We start from the raw sequence: 18,853 nt of genomic DNA on the forward strand, positions 1-18,853 counted from the left end.
CCAGCATTTTTTAAAATAACTATTTTATTTTACTGAATATGTTTTTGGAGCTGAGGAAGTTATAGGTTACATTTAAAAATTAGTCCAGGTACATTTCAACATTCTGCAAATGATTTAGAAATAAATCAAAAACAGCATGATGCATCATTAGATTCCCACCAGCAGTTTATTAATTTATGTATAATTATCATTTGCTCAAATTATTATCAAGGAAATGACAAACTACCAGTGCTCAAAACATATTCGCCTCACTTGATAAGAAAAGAGAACTGGAATTGAAATATTTCTAAATGTGAAATCAATTACAATTTGTTATTTCAAATTATGCTTTCTTCCAAATTAAAAAAGGAGAAAATCTCTAAATAAGCTTGTATAAAAATCATTAAAAACTACCTATCACATACTGAAAATACAATCTGTGTTTCTAAACTTTGGGAGGCCAAGACGGGTGGATCACGAGGTCAGGAAATCAAAACCATCCTGGCCAGCAAGGTAAAACCTCGTCTCTACAAAAAATACAAAAACTAGCTGAGCCTGGTGGCAGGAGCCTGTAGTCCCAGCTACTTGCAAGGCTGAGGCAGGAGAATGGCTTGAACCCAGGAGGAGGCGGTTGCAGTGAGCCGAGATCGTGCCATTGCATTTCAGCCTACGACAGAGCAAGAATCTGTCTCAGAAAAAGAAAAAAGATTTAAAAATATACAGTGTTTCATCTTTTTTCATTCAGAAATTAAGGGTAGGATGGCAATGTTTTAAAATGTTCTCTATTTTCCATACTCACACACACAAAAAGCACTGATCTTACAATTTCTCTAAAGATCTTCCACACGATAAAAACAACATAGTCAAAGCAGATCAAATAAGGGGGAAATGCAAGATGGCTATCACTTAACCCAGAACACCTAACAAAAATCAGCAGTGATGTTGGAAAGACCCAAATAAAGTTAAAGGGAATAGAACATGCGTACTATCATTGTTCTCAGCTTGATGAACGTTTTCGCAAAGTGGTATGTCATTGTTTAGCATTGCGTGTAATGTGTACAGTATCATAATATTTATCATGAAATGAAGGCACCTTTGCCTTCACACATTTATCTTCCCTTCTCTCCTTCTCTCTTAAATAAGATTTCTCAATATTTCACTAACACAGTTTTACTGTTTCTACTTCACTTGGCTTCAGTCCTATCTTTAACTCCTATTTATTTATTGGCACTCAGGGCCCAATTTTGCAGTAACTCCTTACAATAACTCTTCCAGGTGTGAGATTTTATTTCAAAAATTGGTTAAGCAGGCCAAATTTACTAGGCACCTGTCACACTAGATACCAAAAGAGGACCGTGGAAGAGGAGATACACTAATAACAGCTTGCATTTATTGAGCACATGCTAAGTGCCAAGCACAACAATCCATACATTACATCCATTGTCATCTGAACCCTCATACCATTTTATAAGGTGGATGAGAATATCTAGTTTATAGTGTTATAAGAATTAAATAAGTTAATATTATGTAGAGCACTTAAAAGAGAACTTCTTGCCCAGGAAGAGACCTGGATTTTATTAGTGTTAGCTAGTATAACTATTATCTCCATTTTAAAGATGAGGTAACTAAATTTCATGCAGACTATGCAACTGTCTTCTGTCATACTTCTAGAAATTAGATATAAGAATTTTAAACTATATTTATATGATTCCAGGTACCATAAAATTAAACTTGTGTCTTTAACATTTAGTTGTGTTTTACTGTCTCTCCTTACTTGAAGCTCTATATTCATCTTATTTTAAAATGAAGAGGAAGTTAATATGCTAAAAGCTCCTAACTAATTGCCATGAACTTCACCTTTAATATATAACTTACAGGACCCCAGATTCAGCAACCACTTGAAATAACAGGACAAAAGAGCTCGATCTGCCCACAAGTTATTGTCCTCAAATCAAGATCACCCAGAATATGGTAAAATGAGGAGACCAAGAGAGACTGTAATCACAAACTGTCAAGAGAAACCAGATATTCACAGCTTTAAAGAGTGCCTCATTGTTCATTTGTTTTTTTCTCATATCAGAATCCCCTATCCCTTCTTACTATTAACAGACTAGGTTTTACCACATAAATTATTTTTCTCAGTTTTCCACAATATTTTCTTGTGTTATATGTATCCTACACTATGGGGAAACTTGAAAACTTCCTCATTTCTCTCTCTCTCTTTCTCTCCATTTCCATCTATAGAAAGCTAACTATGATTATTTTTTAGTTTGCTAATTCATGTTCATAGTTAAGAATGCTAAAGTATGAACATGTACACAGCAACAACCAGTAGGTTAATAAAATTTTTGTGGGAACTACCCATATGCTCACATTAATTAGGAATAGCTAGTATCTTTACAGCAACTATTTCTAATCAGCTACAAAACTAGTACTAGCCCAAAGGATACTAAGGAGTGAACATTTTGAGAGCAGCTGCTGATCTAAGATGGCAATATCTTCACATCTGTGAATGTTGAAATGGCCATCCTACATTTGTCAATTCTTCTATAAATCTGCAGGCACATCAGGTAATCACAGTAACTGGTACAATTTAATAACAGAGAGAACTATAAAATTTACTGTCTCTATCTGGAATCCACTACAAAATGTTGTTTCAAATTATTCCTCAGTGCTTTGAAAATGTCTAGAAAAACAGAGGTGAAATGGTGATAGGATCTTCTAAAGAATCATCTTGTAGAAAACCAGTTTGAAATTATCATCCAGTGCTAATAGAGAGAGACATATGAATTAGAGAAAAAGATAAAATTATTTCTGTTTACAGATTATTATATATCTGGAAAACTAAAAAAAAAATCAAAAAAACTGTCAAAACACTTAATAGAATTTAGTAAAGTGCAGGTTATAAAATCAATAGATAGAAAGCAAAAAAAAAAAAGAATCATCTTGTAATGTACATTTTTACATCAGCAAAAAAATTTTTTAAGCCATAAGAAAATGAGGCCTTGAAGAATAAAAAAAGTTCTATCAAAACAATCCTATTTAGGATCTGGTCACACACATTCATAAAACTAAAGATGTATGATTCTGATTTGATTGGTAAAGTCAGTAAGACACAAAGTAAAGAATCAAACTTAAAGGAGACAGGAAAGAGACAGAACCATTGTTAAGAAGGCAATGAACATCTTTACTCTAATAAAGATACAGAGCGAGTAAGAGCTCTGTATTAGTCTTAGGATTTATACCTAGAATAATTAGAATTCATTTTATTCTCAATAAAATGATAGACCTAGCTTCATAAAGTAAACATTAGACTACAAAGTGGTACTGGGTATTCTTTAATACCAGTTGCTTTATTTTCATTTATTTAGAGATAGAGTTTTGCTCTTGTTGCCCAGTCAGCTCACTGCAACCTCCACCTCCTGGGTTCAAGTGATTCTCCCCACTCAGCCTCCCGAGTAGGTGGCACTACAGCCTCATGTCACCATGCTCAGCTAATTTTTTTAAAATATATTTTAGTGGAGACAGGGTTTCACCATGATGGTCAGGCTAGTCTTGAACTCCGGACCTCAGGTGATCCACCTGCCTCAGCCTCCCAAAGTGTTGGGATTACACGTGTGAGCCACCGTGCTCAGCATCAGTTGCTTTATTTTAAAGATGAGGAAACTGACATTAAGGGAATTTAAATGACATGTTACAGAATTTATTAATGGCTTTATCAGAACTAAAATCCAATTTTCCTCTCTTAACTCCATAATGTAGTATTATAGGGAATTATTGCTATCATGTTCAGTGGCACAAGTGCCAAGAATTTACAGTTCTTATATAGTGACCCCTCTCAACCCCAACCAGTTCCTCTCCCCAGAGGAACTCACCTTTAATTGTTTATTAGCTCTACTACAGAACCTTTAAATCCCAATATCTTTACGGATCATGATGATTCCACACAGAGTAGTTGAAATCTGTGTAAATCTGGAAAGTACACACTCACTGAAGCATAATCACATTTTTTTCAAAAAAATTAAAGCATATGTTGACCAAATACATTCAAATTAGTTTAGCCATTATCTAAGTGACTTCACATCATATTCAGAACTTCTCTGTATCTTTCCTCCTAATGTAGTCATTATTCCTCTTGTCAGTTGTCTTTATAACTTTAAGGACTATTAGTGCTATTTCTTACATTAACCATAGACACTATCTCTTGACTCCTATTTTGTGATGTGCTACTATTCCAATCCCTAACCTTTCCTTCAGCTCTCTCCAGTCACCACGCCAAATTCGCAACCCCACCACGTGTGTGTTTATCGTGACATTGTCAGTCTTGATAATATTTGCATTTTATCTTCCACTTTTTAAGATTGACTGAAAACCTATCAAAAGTTGAAAATTAGTAAATACCATGTATATTTAATTAATATAAAAATATTATTCATTTTGGAGCAAACTAAAGTTCTATGGTTATTTTCCTTTTTTGCATATTCTTTTGTTTTTTCTGAAATTTCTACTTTTTTCTTTGTACTTTTTTTGTCTTTTTAAATACTCCTTAAACATTAAATGTTCTATAAATTCCCCTTTTTCTCCCAAATTCTCCCACCAATCAAAGACCTCCATTTCCTTATACTAATCCTACACCAGGCTGGAATAACACAATTTGTTCACCTTCTTGGACTACTTCACAGCCATCATGCCACGTCTTTCTCTTTTTCTTAATCATAGTTTGCTGGGGTTCAACCTCAAGTAACTTTTCAAGAAAGGTTTTATTTAAAGAATAAAACCTTTGTCTTTACGTGTCTTAAAAAGTCTTAATTCTACCCTGACAATGAATATTTTGACTGGGTATGGTATTCTGAGTTGAAAATCATCTTTCCTCAGAAATTTGATAATTATTCTCTTAATTCATTAATGGTTGTTCTAAATGTAGTTTTTTGTTTTGTTTTCTTACTAGACTTTCAATTAGTGAGAAGTCACACATCATAGAGATTCACTGTGATTCATATTTTCCATTTTGTTTCATTTTTGTTAGAACTGTTGACATATTTTTCTCCATTTACTATTACGCATTTTTCCTTAAAGTATTTATTTGAAAATCTTCAATTTCCAAAAGCTTTTCATGCTCATTGCATGCTCCCTTTCTGTATCATCCACTTGTTTTATGAATGCAATATTTTCCTGGATCTTTTCAAGTATTTTATATGTACATAAATGTGTGTGTGTGTGTGTGTGTGTGTGTGTGTGTGTGTGTGTATTTGTCTTTTTTATGGTCCTCTAATTATTTGTTTCTTGCAAAGTCATTTTGTTGTTATCGGTTTCTTTACCCTAGTCTTTTTTTTTTCATGTTGCAGACTTTTTAAAATTTTTGTTCTTATATTATTTCTTAAATGCCTGTGATCCTTGATTGCTGTTTTATATATTTAAGAATGGAGGAATACCAGTCTGGGCAGCATAGCAAGATCTCCTATATCTAAAAAATACAAAAACTGGGTATGTTGGGCCATTTCTGTAGTCCTACCTACTTGGGAGGCTGAGGCCGGAGGATTGTTTGAACCCAAGTGTTTGAGGTTACATGTAGTGAGCTATGATCAAGCCACTGTATACCAAACTGGGCAAGAGACCCTGGCTCAAGGGAAAAAAAAGAAAAACAAAGTAAAGAAAATAGAGGAATAGAAAGCGCAGGTATCTATGAACTTGAGTGAGTCTTGTTGACTAGAAGACTTTGCTTTAGGGCAAGTAAAAAGCTGACCGTTAGGCTTAAAGACTCTAAGTACCAAAATAAAAGGGGCATTATTTTTCTAAGACTCATTCTTAGTTGCCCTTGCTGTCCCTTAGCAGTTAGTACATGTTAAGAGTGGACAGTTAGGTAAGTGAGCGAGAAAAACTTAACTATAGAGATGTTTACATAAAAAGTAGAGTTGTGAGTAGAAGACTTTCTAATCCATCTATACATGTTTGGTAAATTATTTTGTTTTAGCCCCAGACTCTCATTTCTGTTCTCTACTTTTTCAACATTATTGAAGCTCAAATCTTTGGAGGTTTGATATGGGCAGAGTGACTCTCCTCAACATCAAGCTACCACCCCAATTTCTCCCATGCTACATTCTGGGCAGTTTCTTTTGCCTTGATTTGCTCTTTACAATTTGTAACAATTTCATAACTTTTAATCCCTCAGTTTAATGTTTGAATTGATGAGTTTTCAGGAGGTAGTTTATGTAAAGATAGTTCTTATTCCTTCCTCTTAAAATGGATACTCACCTATTGAAAACTAAGAAGCTATATTTTAAAAAGTCTAAAACGAAAACCCAAGAACCAACAAAATTACTACACTGTTGCCTATCACCATAATCATGACAGTAATAATGTTGTTCAGAATGATTCAAATCAGGATCTCTGTTGAGATCAATGTGAATTGCCCATCTGCACAGACTTTAAGGTACACACAGGGTAAACTGATACTACTGATTTCATGTTCAAAATGCTTTAAATGCTGTTCTGTTTGTGGGGAATGAGAAAATTGAATAACATTTACACAAAAAAGAAAAAGATTAATTGAAGTTCAAAATTGAGATAGCTGCAAATATTTTACATTTGTGGAAGTTAGTTTTCCTTACAAAAGGAATGGAAATGATGTATACATGTTATCCCACTTGAATTAGAATTTTATACAGATAATAAGAATTTGTGCATTGTAGAAGCAAAATGGGCCTATTGTTGTCTGCAACAGCAAATGAAGTGTCTCATAACTAGCAATTCAATGTGTTAATTCAGCTGTACCATCCAATTTCCTACAATTCATCTCAACTTTAGTGCACAACAATAAAAGTCTTTTAAAAATCTCTGACAAAATGTCCGCTCTAGGTTACCAAAATAGGGGAAATACTATCCATAAGTCTGGCAGTAGGTGCCACAAAACATAAACTGTTAAAATTATTTATCACAGTCTATCAATATCACAATGATTTTTGATGTGACGTCAGTAATCTAGAGTTAATAACGAAACGTATATTGGTTGTTTTCTTTTTAAAAAGTCTGACCAAGTAATGTGAGAACCGTGTGGCAACTGAAATTGGCATCCCCTCAAATAACACAGCATTCCTTTGGAGCCATGGCCTGCCACCTGCCAACTGACCACAGGGCCCAAACACACAATTCTAAAAGTAGACAAAGGTAATGAGATGCAAATTTAGCATCCCCATCCTCCTGTTAAATGACCTAGATGCAAGAGCTATAGTGTCTCTTACCTATTCAGAAACTAAATGATGAAATGAACAGCCCTTTTTTATTTCCGTTTTTTGTTGTTGTTGTTTTTTGACAGAATCAAGGGCACCAACAGATAGTTCAGTCTGACTACATGGAGAGTTATTAAGTCATAAAAGAAAGACAATTTAAAGTGAAAAGCAGCATGAAGAAGAAAGGAAAGAAGAAGAAAGAAAAAGACATGGGACAAAGAAAAAGAATACTGCAAAATAATAAACACAGTATTTACTTTAAGAAAAAAATAAAAAGGTATGTTTAATCTATAATATATGAATAAAATCTGCACCATATTCAGTGACAGACTCTTTCTAATATTTTTCAGGACAGGTGATATATAATCCTATTTCAGACTGAATGATCAAGAGAATCAAAGAAACATAAGCCTCAGGAATCCTGGTGAAATTTGCTATAAGAAAAAGAGAAAAGATGGTATTGAGTTTTGAAAGTAGAAGAGTCAGTAACCACATAAACTCTTAATTCATTTGCAGAATTGGAAATCACATTGTTTCTAAACGCCGATTTTAAACTCTTTTTTAAACCACACAAGTGGAATGACTCATTATTGGGAGTATAGAATTCAAATAGTTTACATAATCTAAGCAAACATCGGTCTAAAATAAAATTTACTTTAAAAACACTAAAGGAAAGCCATATTAAAAGATTATCTTAGTGCATTAAACAAAAATATTAAATAACAGAAAAGAAGAAAATGTACCTTTTAAAGATTAATACATCGGTTTTCACAAGTGATCATAAATTATTACAAATATTCCATCTTATAAAAAACTTACAAAAATTATTGATAAAAAATCCATAAATTTAGGTAGAATTTCCCAATCCTTCCATAAATATGAGCATTTCCTGATGTAATTTAAAGATGAGGAGAACAGGAAAATAAATTGTTTCTTATTGGAGAAGGAGGGAGGAGGGGGAGGGAAAAAAGGGGAAAGAGGGAGTCGTGGAGGAGGGGAAGAAAGGAGGGGGAGGGAGGAAGGAGAAGGAGGGAAGGAGGGGGAGGAAATCTTACGTATTGAAGTATATATATGGTTATTTTGTTATGGATTGAAACAAACAGCTATTTCTTTTCCAAATTTCTTAAAAATATTCTTGTCTGCAATACTATGTATTAGTGATTATTATTATTGCCTTGGTCTATGTCTAAGTGAGGCCAAGTCAATGAAGGCACTAGCTGAGGAAAACTGCTCAGATTCTTCCATGTCTATTGTCCCCTTCATCATTATATTTATTTCTTAATCTGGTGCTATGACTTCTAAAATATAAATGTTTTTTTAATTTCCAACTCTAGAAATATCAGCTTTTCTTCCTTCATTTTCAAAGGCAAAACTTACTCAAATAGGAAAAAGACAGAAATCTGGGTTCTATTTTCAATTCTGCTAGATCAAGTTTTGTGACTTAACATGGCCAGGCTAGTGGCTCATCCCAGTAATCCCAGCACATTGGAAGGCTGAGGCAGGAGGATTACTTGAGGCCAGGAATTCAAGACCAGCCTGGGCAACATAGTGAGTCCCTATTTCTACCAAAAAAATAAAATATAAAAAATTAGCCAGACATGGCAGCACATGCCTGCAGTCCTAGTTACTGAGAGGTTGCACCAAGGGATTGGTTCAAGGCTGTGCCAAGGGGCTCAAGGGTGCAGTGAGCTATAATTGTGCCACTGCACTCCAGCATATCTGACAGAGGGAGATTCTGTCTCAACATACACACACACACACACACACACACACACACACACACACACGTAGGTACTCTAAACTATTTCATCAAAATTAGCATCATCCTTGCTCTTCCACTGATCTTCTTACACCGGCCAACTTACTTCACCTTTCTGTGCCTTACTTTCCTTGTCTCTAAAATAAGGATACTAATAAAATTGACTTTTGAAGGTCTTTATGATTAAATGAATCAGTATCTGCAAAACACTTAGAACAGTCTTTGGAGCATAGTAATTGCTATGTTTTGTTAAATAAATCTGTAAAATGATATACTGCATGCAGATCAGTTGCTTGAAATGTCACTGCACCTCAAAATCATATAGGAAAATGTGTATAAAGATAGATTCTGTGGATCCATCCCAGACGAATGAGAATCTGTACCAGTGGGACCTGAACACCTATAACTAAAATAAATAAATAAGGTAATTTAGATTTATAAAATGCTTTGGTAGAAATAAAATTAATGTCTTAGGTCAATTTAGCCATATTTCACACACTCCATCAGCATTCTTTTCCTCTTTGATGGCCAAAATAGACACTATCTAAAGAAACTTGGGATGTAATACCAACAGCCAGTTTTACAAAGCACGAAGCAAAACTGCTTTGCTTTTGCCAAAGCAAGTCAGTAAAAATGGAGCGAACTGATCCCTATAGCTTGGGATGTGTTTTTGGGGGGAAGGATGGAGAAATTAGTTCTGATAAGCTCTTGCTGTCATTGCCCCATATTCATTCCCTATCCCAGGACAAAGACTGGTACCATCTTTTGGTCAGTAAATGATGGTTAACTACCAAGAAGCAACAAGTCATCCCTAAACTTCCAATCATTTCAACAAACAGTGACACAGTAAACTAAGGCTAAAGCAAATGCTGGCACCTTTCCTAGGTTCAAATTTTATTATCCAGATTTGCAACTAGGAAGAGAATGGAATAAGCTATAAGCACTATGTCATCAAGCCATGAATATGATGACCATGCCAGCCAGAACTGTGTGGCTGCATAGAGTAGGCAGTATATCATAGTAGTTCAGAGTAAGATGGGCATCTAAGCACAATCTACAGGAAATTTTTGTGATGAAATTTTCATCAGTCTTGGGTGAAATTAGGAAAATAAGTACAATGTGGAAAATGTACAGGGAGCTAAATTTATTCTCTTTAAATAACTATTATTTATTTTGAGATTCAGTTCTTCCATGTTATTTGGTGTTAGAATGTCCACTCTTATAAAATTGTGGTAAGACTTTTTAAATCATTCTTATCGTACAAAAGAAAATAGTCAAATAAAGTTTACCATTTTTTTTTAAATTATTAGTCAATGAAAATGTCAAATTGAGAACTATTAGATTATTGGCTTCGTGGCAGAATGAACCGGTGTCATTCTTGCCCCTCACACATATTAGCTATGTGATTCTGAGAAGGTAAGGCCTCATTGATACAATGAGAATATCAACATTACTATTACTCATATTGCTGTTATAAGGCTAAAACATGTTAAGACCTGTCAGATGTTTATTTACCACAGTACCAGTACAAAGTAAACATTCAACACATTTTAGTCACGTTAACAATTTATAACCCAATTCACCATCTTAACTTCTTCATAAATAAGTTGTAATGGATATACCTTCACATATATTTTGTTCCATTTTTCTTTCTTTAAACTAATGGTTGTATTTCACTGGAGTCTTGATAGTCATATAAATCTTACCCTCTCTACCTGAAACTAATTATATCATAATAATCTCAAGAGGAAATTAAGTCAGTTATTATCTTTCTAAGCTATATAATCCTCCTCATATGTCAAAATTCACTTTATTAACAAAAAAGAGACGCTTTGCTTGTAATATCAAGGCAATTAATATAAGAGACTAAGTTGACATTTACCGCTATCTTTAAGGTGTTATTTGGATGATTTTTGATTGTGCTATGCTTTTAAATTCTTTCTGTTTACTTCTTCCTGTGGCTACTCACCACATGCATTATGTTTACCAAAGTGTCAACAAGCAGATTAATCACACTCTCCCTATAATGTTGTATAAGAGCTTAAATAAAATTTAAGCAACAATTCAATGTAGTGGAATGTATGAAACAGAGTCTCAATTAATTCCTCTTCATGTTAAAACCTTAAGGATATATCTTGGACAGCACCCATCTATCTTAACAAGGAGCAGATTTTTAAAAAACATGAAAGAAATTTAAGTATTTATTACGGACATTGTGTTCAATGTTCTCACAGTTTATAAGATGATAACAAATATGTTCCTATCTATGATAATAATAGTCGTTCTTCTCCCTACATCCCTCTCAAACTATCTTGAAAGGATTAACCATTAACATAGAACAATGTTTAATAACTGATATTTTGAATCTTATTTGAGTTCACTTAAGATAGGGTAGACATTAAGAGAGAGCCTGATAGTTCATAAGGACTCTAATTATGTGGACATCGAATCAAGCTGAGCCTTTAAAGAAAAGCATGTCTCTTAACTTTAACTTACAATTTAAATTTTAGATCCCATCAATCTCTGTAGTGATAACTTTTAAAAATTAAGAATTTCATTTAAATGTATAAGTCTGAAGACATACTAAAAAAAAAAACTTGAAAAACTCATAGCTAAAAATGAATTTAGGGACATGAAAGCATACAGTAATCAGAATAACACAGATGTCTCTAGCCACCTGTAACCATTTCTTGGTAATCAAGCTAAGACCAATTAAATGTATTATAACAGACCTGCTACACTGAAAAAGCAGACACAGGTCTAAATCTCAAATCAAGAAGAAACAAATATCAAGGGATTAAAGTCTGTTTCGTTTATACTTCTCCTCCAAAAGACCAGAGATAATTGTTTATAATGCCCCAAAGGGATGACTATTACTGAATTAACAAATGTATTCATTTTCATAAATTTCCCTGAAAAGCCAAATTTCACAATGAGAAAACAGACTTTTCAAAAACACACATGCATATATTTGAATGGCAGAAGTCCTTCAACAATGTGCCTTAAGATAGAACTTATAAACAGAAGACTAATCTGATAAAATAATAAATGGTTTATCAAATAAGACAGTGCCAGATCTTTAAATGTTATTTATGTTTTCAAACATATGCTTAGCCTCTCTCTCTCTCTCTCTCTCTCTGTGTGTGTGTGTGTGTGTGTGTGTGTGTGTGTGTGATGTGTATGTATATGTGTGTATGGAGTGTGGGGGGGTTGCTGTCAGAAATGTCTTTAAATAGGTTGTCAGAATAAATATGAGTATATATATATATATACACACATATAGGTCTTGAGTTGATGTTTCACGTGTTTATTTTGATGACAAGAGCATATGGAAGGATTTAGAACCAAAGCCCAGTTAAAATCCTTTGATAATTAGACTTCAAAACAGTAATCCTGTTAGATCCCATTAGATTTAAGATATCTACATGTTCCTACTAGTAGGGACACAAATACAAGAAGGTGATGTACTAAAAGTCACTGTCAAGAAGGTGTTGTTTGTTTCAAGAGGTGTCCCTTGAGAATATCATGTCTAATAAGGCAAATTACTTAAAGGTCGCAACTATTTGAACTGTCCATTTTTATAAAGCACAATGAACACCTAACAGAGATACGTAGTTTATAATATATTTTACACAGTGAGACTTAATTCTATGCAGGCATTTTTTCGACTGTTCTTATTCAGAAACACCAAGATTCTCTTCATCTGCCCATTCAAAATAATAAAAATACTCATTTGTTACTTGTTATCTCACTCCTTTTCTAAAATTCCAAAGTTTTTATAAGCTGTACAAGCTTTATTACATGAAAATGTTCCTGTTACAACTACTATTTCTAGAAATCAAGTTGGCATGATAAAAACATACTTCACTATGACATAATGGCTTAAACTGAAATGATTGCCCAGTAAGTTAAAAAGTTAAATGCACAAGTTAAATTTGTAAAAAAAAAAAAAAAAAAAAAAAAAAAAAAAAAAGTAGGCATCTCAAACAATATCTGATTTTTCACCTTCACTATGTCTTTGCTATTTTTAAATATAAAAATTTGGTAAAGTATTAAGTGATTTATAAATATTTTTAAAGAAAAATTGCTTTGAACATGCTCCTGCACAATACTCATGGTAAACCACCAACTATTTTAAGAGGTGACTAGCATATCATCAAAAAAAGTAGTACGTTTAGTTAAGACGCATTGTTTCAGGTACTTTAGGAAATTCTTATATTCATGCAGTATCACACATCTCATATATATTTGAAGCAGTATGGGGAATCCATAAATTATTTAGGGTAAGTGATCCAGATTACAGATCAATATGTAGCCCCCAACTATTTTAAGCTGATATAGCTGTTTTTTATATAAGAGAGAGAACTTTTCACTCGTTAGAAACCACATGAAAGTATTCACCCAGAAATGATGCCATGTCCCATTTTACTTTCAGGTAGGGAGGTTGAGAGATGCCATACTTCAGGGCCTCTAAACTCATTTCTTCAATTCTGCAATGACTGTTTTAAAGAACACCAGCCATGTTGTGATGTTCAAAAAGGGGCAAATTCAAGCAATGACATCAACTACAAAGAAACAGAAGACTCCTGTTTCAATACCCTTCTACTAGTTCTCAATTACCATACATAAAAAACTAAATGAAACCTCCCAAAAAGGAGTGGGGAGGTGGAATTCAACTGTAGGCTCCTTAGCATAGCCGGTAACTTGGAAGTCTATGATCAGCTGCATGCTAATCAATCAACCAACAAGTTTTTATTAAGCACTTACTAGTTTCCCCACACTACTAGGGACTACATATCTGAGATAGCCTCCATTCCCACATTCCCACTCGGTACTTTCTGAACTAGAATTAATAGCACCCTATAATTCCTTTGGAAAAGCTTTCTATTCTTCCTCTCCAAAGCGGATCTGAGACATAGTGCCCCTACTTAAGCAAGTAGCTTAAGCCCTGGAATGGGATGAGCATCACAGAAATGGTGAAATCAAAGCATTTATTTAAACAAGCAGGAGCAGCCAGGAAAATTCTCTATGGAATTGAATGTGGATAGGAGCTGAAGGAGAGATGTGAAATCCTGGTTTGTGGCAAACAGTGCAGAGAAATGCATTGCGTTAGGCTATGAAAATTCTCCACATCTAACCAATTCCTAAATCAAACGAACAGGGTTTCAATATGAAGGTTCTTAGTCTGCAGGAGCCAAATAAAAAAAAAACGTAGAGATTGCAGGGGTTGGGGGGCAGGGGAACAAAGATTAGTAATGCAATGCAAAAGTCATTCATTGAGGAAAAGGAAAGGATGCAGGTAATACAAGGAGAATGATCCTGGAAGATGAGAGGTTCAAAAGTAAATAGCCAATAGATTGACCTTACTTTTCAATATTCTCAAACCAGCAGGCTTCTTTAACACTAGAGGGCATTACAGAAAGACAGAGAGAGAGAGAGAGAGAGAGACAGAGAGACAGAGAGAGAGAGACTGACTCTGAGGAAAGACAGCTTTCACATAAAGCTGAAAAATACGCAAGGAAACCAGAAATTTCAAGGGAGCTTTGGCAGCCAAGTGGCTTTAGTCTTGCAAATAAAACCCAGGTTGTTAGGCGGTTTCAGGGAAGGCTGACCATGATCTCTCCAAGGAAACCGCTTTCCTAAGCACTGAATGCACGGCAGTTTAAGGCAGGCATACCTCAGTGCCCAAAGCTCCTCTCCTCTGCTAGCAACACCTTTGCCTGAAGAAAGCTCCCACCCTTTTGAGGTTAGTTTCCCTGAACCCCAAAGCATCTATGTTTGCCTGCCCCACTCTCCGTTCTCCTGCAGCTGACTATAAAGGTTGGGGAGGCAGACTCTCCACCTGGAAATTCAAGTAAGCATAGTCATAGAGAATCGGGTTTGCGGGAGGGGCTTGCGCAGCTTTCGCTGTCCAGAGTAGCAGCCTCGGTGCGCTCAGACTCGCGGCAGCGCAGCGCTCTCGGACCCGGCGAGGGAAGCCCGCCTTGGCGCCCTCCGCTCTACCCCTTGCACCCCTCATTCAGGTCCACGACAGCCCGGACAAGGGCAGGCTGCCTCCGTCCCCGCTGGCCCCAAGTAGGGAAGTCTCTGCACCTGGAGATGCCCGTTAGATGGGCCAGGGCTTGCTCCCCTAACCAAGGCACTTCGGGATCAGGGGGCTGGTGGTGGGGAAGACCGGGCAAGGAGATGACAGAGGGAGACACATAAGCTGCGAGAAGCAGACACAGAGAAAACAAATGCTGCAAGACGGAAAGACAAGCGGAAAGACAGATTAACTGGGACACAAACATCCCAAGACAAACGGGGAAATAGAGTAAGAGAAAAAAACAGATACATGACCAGGGAGTGGGGACTGAAGGGACCAAGACTCAGAAAGAAACAGAGGCAGAGACATTCATGGAGAGAATGAGAGGCAGGAAGACTCTGAAAGAGCTAGGCAAAGGGGGCAGAATAAGAGGGCAACCGTCGAGGAAGACACCCAAGACCCAGGGAGCGCCTGGTGTCAGGTCGAGTAGAAACGCCCACACCGCAGCTGAGGCTGCCAGGAGCTGTTGCGAGAAAGTTGCCTGGGCTGGCAGGCCGAGCCACCCCCGCCGCAGAACGTCACCAGAACACCGAGGGGGCAAGAGCACCCCCCACCCACCCACCCAAACTCAGCAGGGTAGCCGGAAAAGCAGAGCAGAAGGTGGGCGGCGGCAGAAAGTTCCGCGCCACGCGGTCCTCCCGCAGCACCTGCAGCCCCGGGCGAGCGCGCTCGGAGCTCCGGGAAGGCCGCCTCGCCGCGTCCGCCCGAGCTCTTGCCTTTGCCCTGGGACTGGCCCGGGGCGCTCGGCTCCGCGCCCTGGCACTCAAAGCGGGACTTTGCGGCACCCAGCCCGGTCACTCCGGCAGCCCAGAGGGGGCTCGTCCCAGACAATCACGAGGAAAAGAGGGGAAGCGAGAAAGAGACGGAGACCTGCTATCGTGGCCAACAATCCCGCGAAGAGGGAACAGCGGTGCACGCACGGGATTCAGCCTTCAATCAAGCCCAGCAGACGCCGGCCAGCCGCGCCGAGTGCGAGGCTCGCCGAACCCGCGCTCACCTGGAACCCGCGTCGGCCCGCGAGCACCGCGCGCAGCCCGGGCTCCCGCCCGCGCGTGTCTCTTCACACTTCCCGGCGAGCAGAGGGAGCCGGCTCCGGCCTCGGCCAGCCCCAGAGAGGCGCCTTCATAGCGCAGCGGCTGGCTGAAGGGCTCCTCGAGCACGGCCAGAGCGGACGCCGAGGCCGAGAAGGCGCGGAGAGCGAGCGAGGGCTGCTAGCGCGTTGTCACTTCGGCGGAGGCGCCGCCGCCGCCGCCGCCTGGTCACTTCGCCCGGCCCCCGCCCCCCTCCCACCCCAACCCGCCGCCTCCCGGCCCCTCCTCCTCGCGTGGTCCCTCCCCCTCTCGTAGCCCCAGCCTGGAGGCCTCTCACTGGGCTAGTATCATTTACGTAACCAGCACCTCCGGCCCTCCTCCCTCCCTGCTCCCGCTCCTCCCCGGGCTGGGGCTGTGCGCACCGAGCGCGCTCCAGCTGCTCCTGGAGCTGGCGCTCCTGCGGTGTGCACAAGTCCCGCGATACTTGGCAGGCACGGCCCCCGAGAACCACCGTGGGGTCAGCTCCTCTCCCCGGAGAGCGCCTCGCGACCCCTAGCTGCCTTGGGTTCCCGTAACGCCAGAGCCGGCCTGCGTGCACCGTTCGCCCCATGCGCCGGGGAGCCTTTTAGAGGGGAGCTGGAGGATCAGAGACTGCCCTCGGGGAAAACGCCGGCAACCTCACCCTTGCCGTCGGTTCTCCAGCGGAGACATGCTGCGGGGTACTTGAGGCTTCGGCGCCCTCCGCAGAAACGACAGAGTTTGGCCTCTTGTTGGTTACAGTCCGTACACCTTGGCAGGATCCTAGTGTTCTAGTTGGCGGTGGCTGCTGCCACCGAACGCACTGTAAGAGTACTGGGCACACAGAGCGCTTCCTTGTGCTATCAAATTTTTATGAAGAGGTAAAGAAAAAAGTGGAGTTTTGAATACCTTTCTCAGGCAGGAAGATGTGATATTAAGCACACACTGACTCCGAAGTGCCTGGATGTTTGCATGTCTAAGTTAATGTGTAGTACCAGTACCCCATGGTGCTGAGTTTAAATATGTGTAAAGATTTTAGAACAGTGCCTGGCACAAGGTAGAGACTTAAGATGAAGGCATTATTAGCATCTGAAAGACTTGGGACCTATCCACTACTGCCATGGGAGAGGAACTCTTCTAGGGAATTGGGATTACCTAGTTCAAGTTCCTGCTTGGCTATTTATTCACTGTGGCTGTTGTCTAGTTTTGGCCCCTAGGATGTCAGTTTTCTTGTTTTTAAGAAGGGTTAACGGGTCCTTTCTTCTCACAGTGTCACTTCACATGTCTTATAGGATGTTTTTGGCAGAATTTGGGGAGGATATAACAGCTACATAAAAATAAGAGCCACGTTTCACAAATATGATACTATTAATTATAACCTAGTATGTCAATGGCATTCTTGATTATATGCATGAAAGGCAATTTCCAGACATATTATCTTTATATCTTTTCATGAGTCAATTATCATTTAAATTTGTATGTTAATAACTATATTAATGTCTCCTCCTACATTGTCCATCCTGTCCCACCATCAATTATGGAGCATTTACCAGAGATGCTTCTGGGAATGTGTGAGTACACAGGGTCCCACTCATAAGACTCTAAAATTTCTCTGTACTGCTCCCTCTAGTGAATTCCAGTCCTACCATCAGGTCATTTACCTCTGCGTGGCATACTGAGAGAAACTCTGGACCAGGTAAAAGATCAGGGTTCTGATGCTGATACAGCTACTAACAGTCTTAGGTTCTTTGAAGACAAATGAGACCCCATTTTCACATTTTTAATCACTTTAAAAGGCACAATACCATTTTGCAATCTTTGTGGTAATACTTTACTTAGGCAAGAATCATAAACTTGTTCAAAGCTATTTGGGTAACTGGATATTTACATAGTCCCAGAGTATCACCCTAGAAAGTACTGGCTTTTGCTGAATAATACACCAGTCCAAACTTATTGGTCCCAAACAATAAACATCAATAATTTCTTAAAGCTCTGTGGGTTGTCAGGGGGGTTTCTGCCCTGGCCAGCTTAATTTGGTCTAGAGGTCTAGGATGATAGCCTCACTCACTTGTCTGGTGACTGGCATACTTACTTGTCTTGAGGGTGTGGGACTCAGCTGCAATGTTCTGTCTTTTGTTTAATCTAGTCCATCATCCTTCAATAGGTTAGCACCAGTGGTAGTTGCAGGGCTCCAGAAAGCAACAAGGGAGTGCAAGCTGCAATGTGGAGCACTCTTTGAGATTCTGTGGACGTATATTTACTAGTGTCTCATTAGTCATTGAAGTTACATGGCCCAAACATAGATAATATGCTCCATGTCTTGATGGGATAAACTATAACACCACCTTTAGGAGAATGCATACATAAATGAAAATAAGGCCATTTTTATAATATACTATAGATCCTTAATTACAAGGGAATAATAAATTACATGTAGCGGATAAAACTGGTAAACATCACCTTAAAGTGACCAAGGTTGAAGTCTCCAATCAGTAACCAAGTGATATCATGAGCCTCATGATATGATGCACTGAGAAGTATATAACATTATTTATTTAGGATTCCAGACAACAAAAAAAAGTATAATTGAATGGAAACATGAGAAAGCAAAGACAGGCCCAAATTAAGGAAAATTTTACAAAATATCTTGTCTATACTTTTCAAAAATGTCATGGTGATGAAAGTCCAAGAAAAGCTGAGAAACTGTTCCAGACTAATGTGGATTTAAAAACCATGACTACTAAATGCAATGTGT

General features: G+C 38.3%; 1 protein-coding gene across 6 annotated transcripts in view; it reads right to left on the minus strand.

Moving 5' to 3' along the window:
- GALNT13 (polypeptide N-acetylgalactosaminyltransferase 13) overlaps window positions 1-16,310 on the minus strand; it is a 598,306-nt gene extending 581,996 nt beyond the window's left edge. For 4 of the 6 annotated variants that reach the window (XM_064382748.1, XM_021665897.2, XM_064382747.1 and 1 more), the window contains exon 1: window positions 15,920-16,005. The gene's annotated coding sequence lies outside the window, so the exon portion shown is untranslated. Of the gene's footprint in view, window positions 1-15,919 lie in introns of all 6 variants that reach the window. The other 2 variants (XM_021665899.2, XM_021665898.2) reach the window with 1 other exon arrangement.
- Between the last annotated feature and the right edge of the window lie 2,543 nt (window positions 16,311-18,853).

Source organism: Aotus nancymaae, unplaced genomic scaffold (genome assembly GCF_030222135.1).
Source record: "Aotus nancymaae isolate 86718 unplaced genomic scaffold, 86718_ANA_hifiasm-v0.15.2.pri h1tg000029l, whole genome shotgun sequence".
In the NCBI taxonomy this organism is placed as follows: domain Eukaryota; kingdom Metazoa; phylum Chordata; class Mammalia; order Primates; family Aotidae; genus Aotus; species Aotus nancymaae.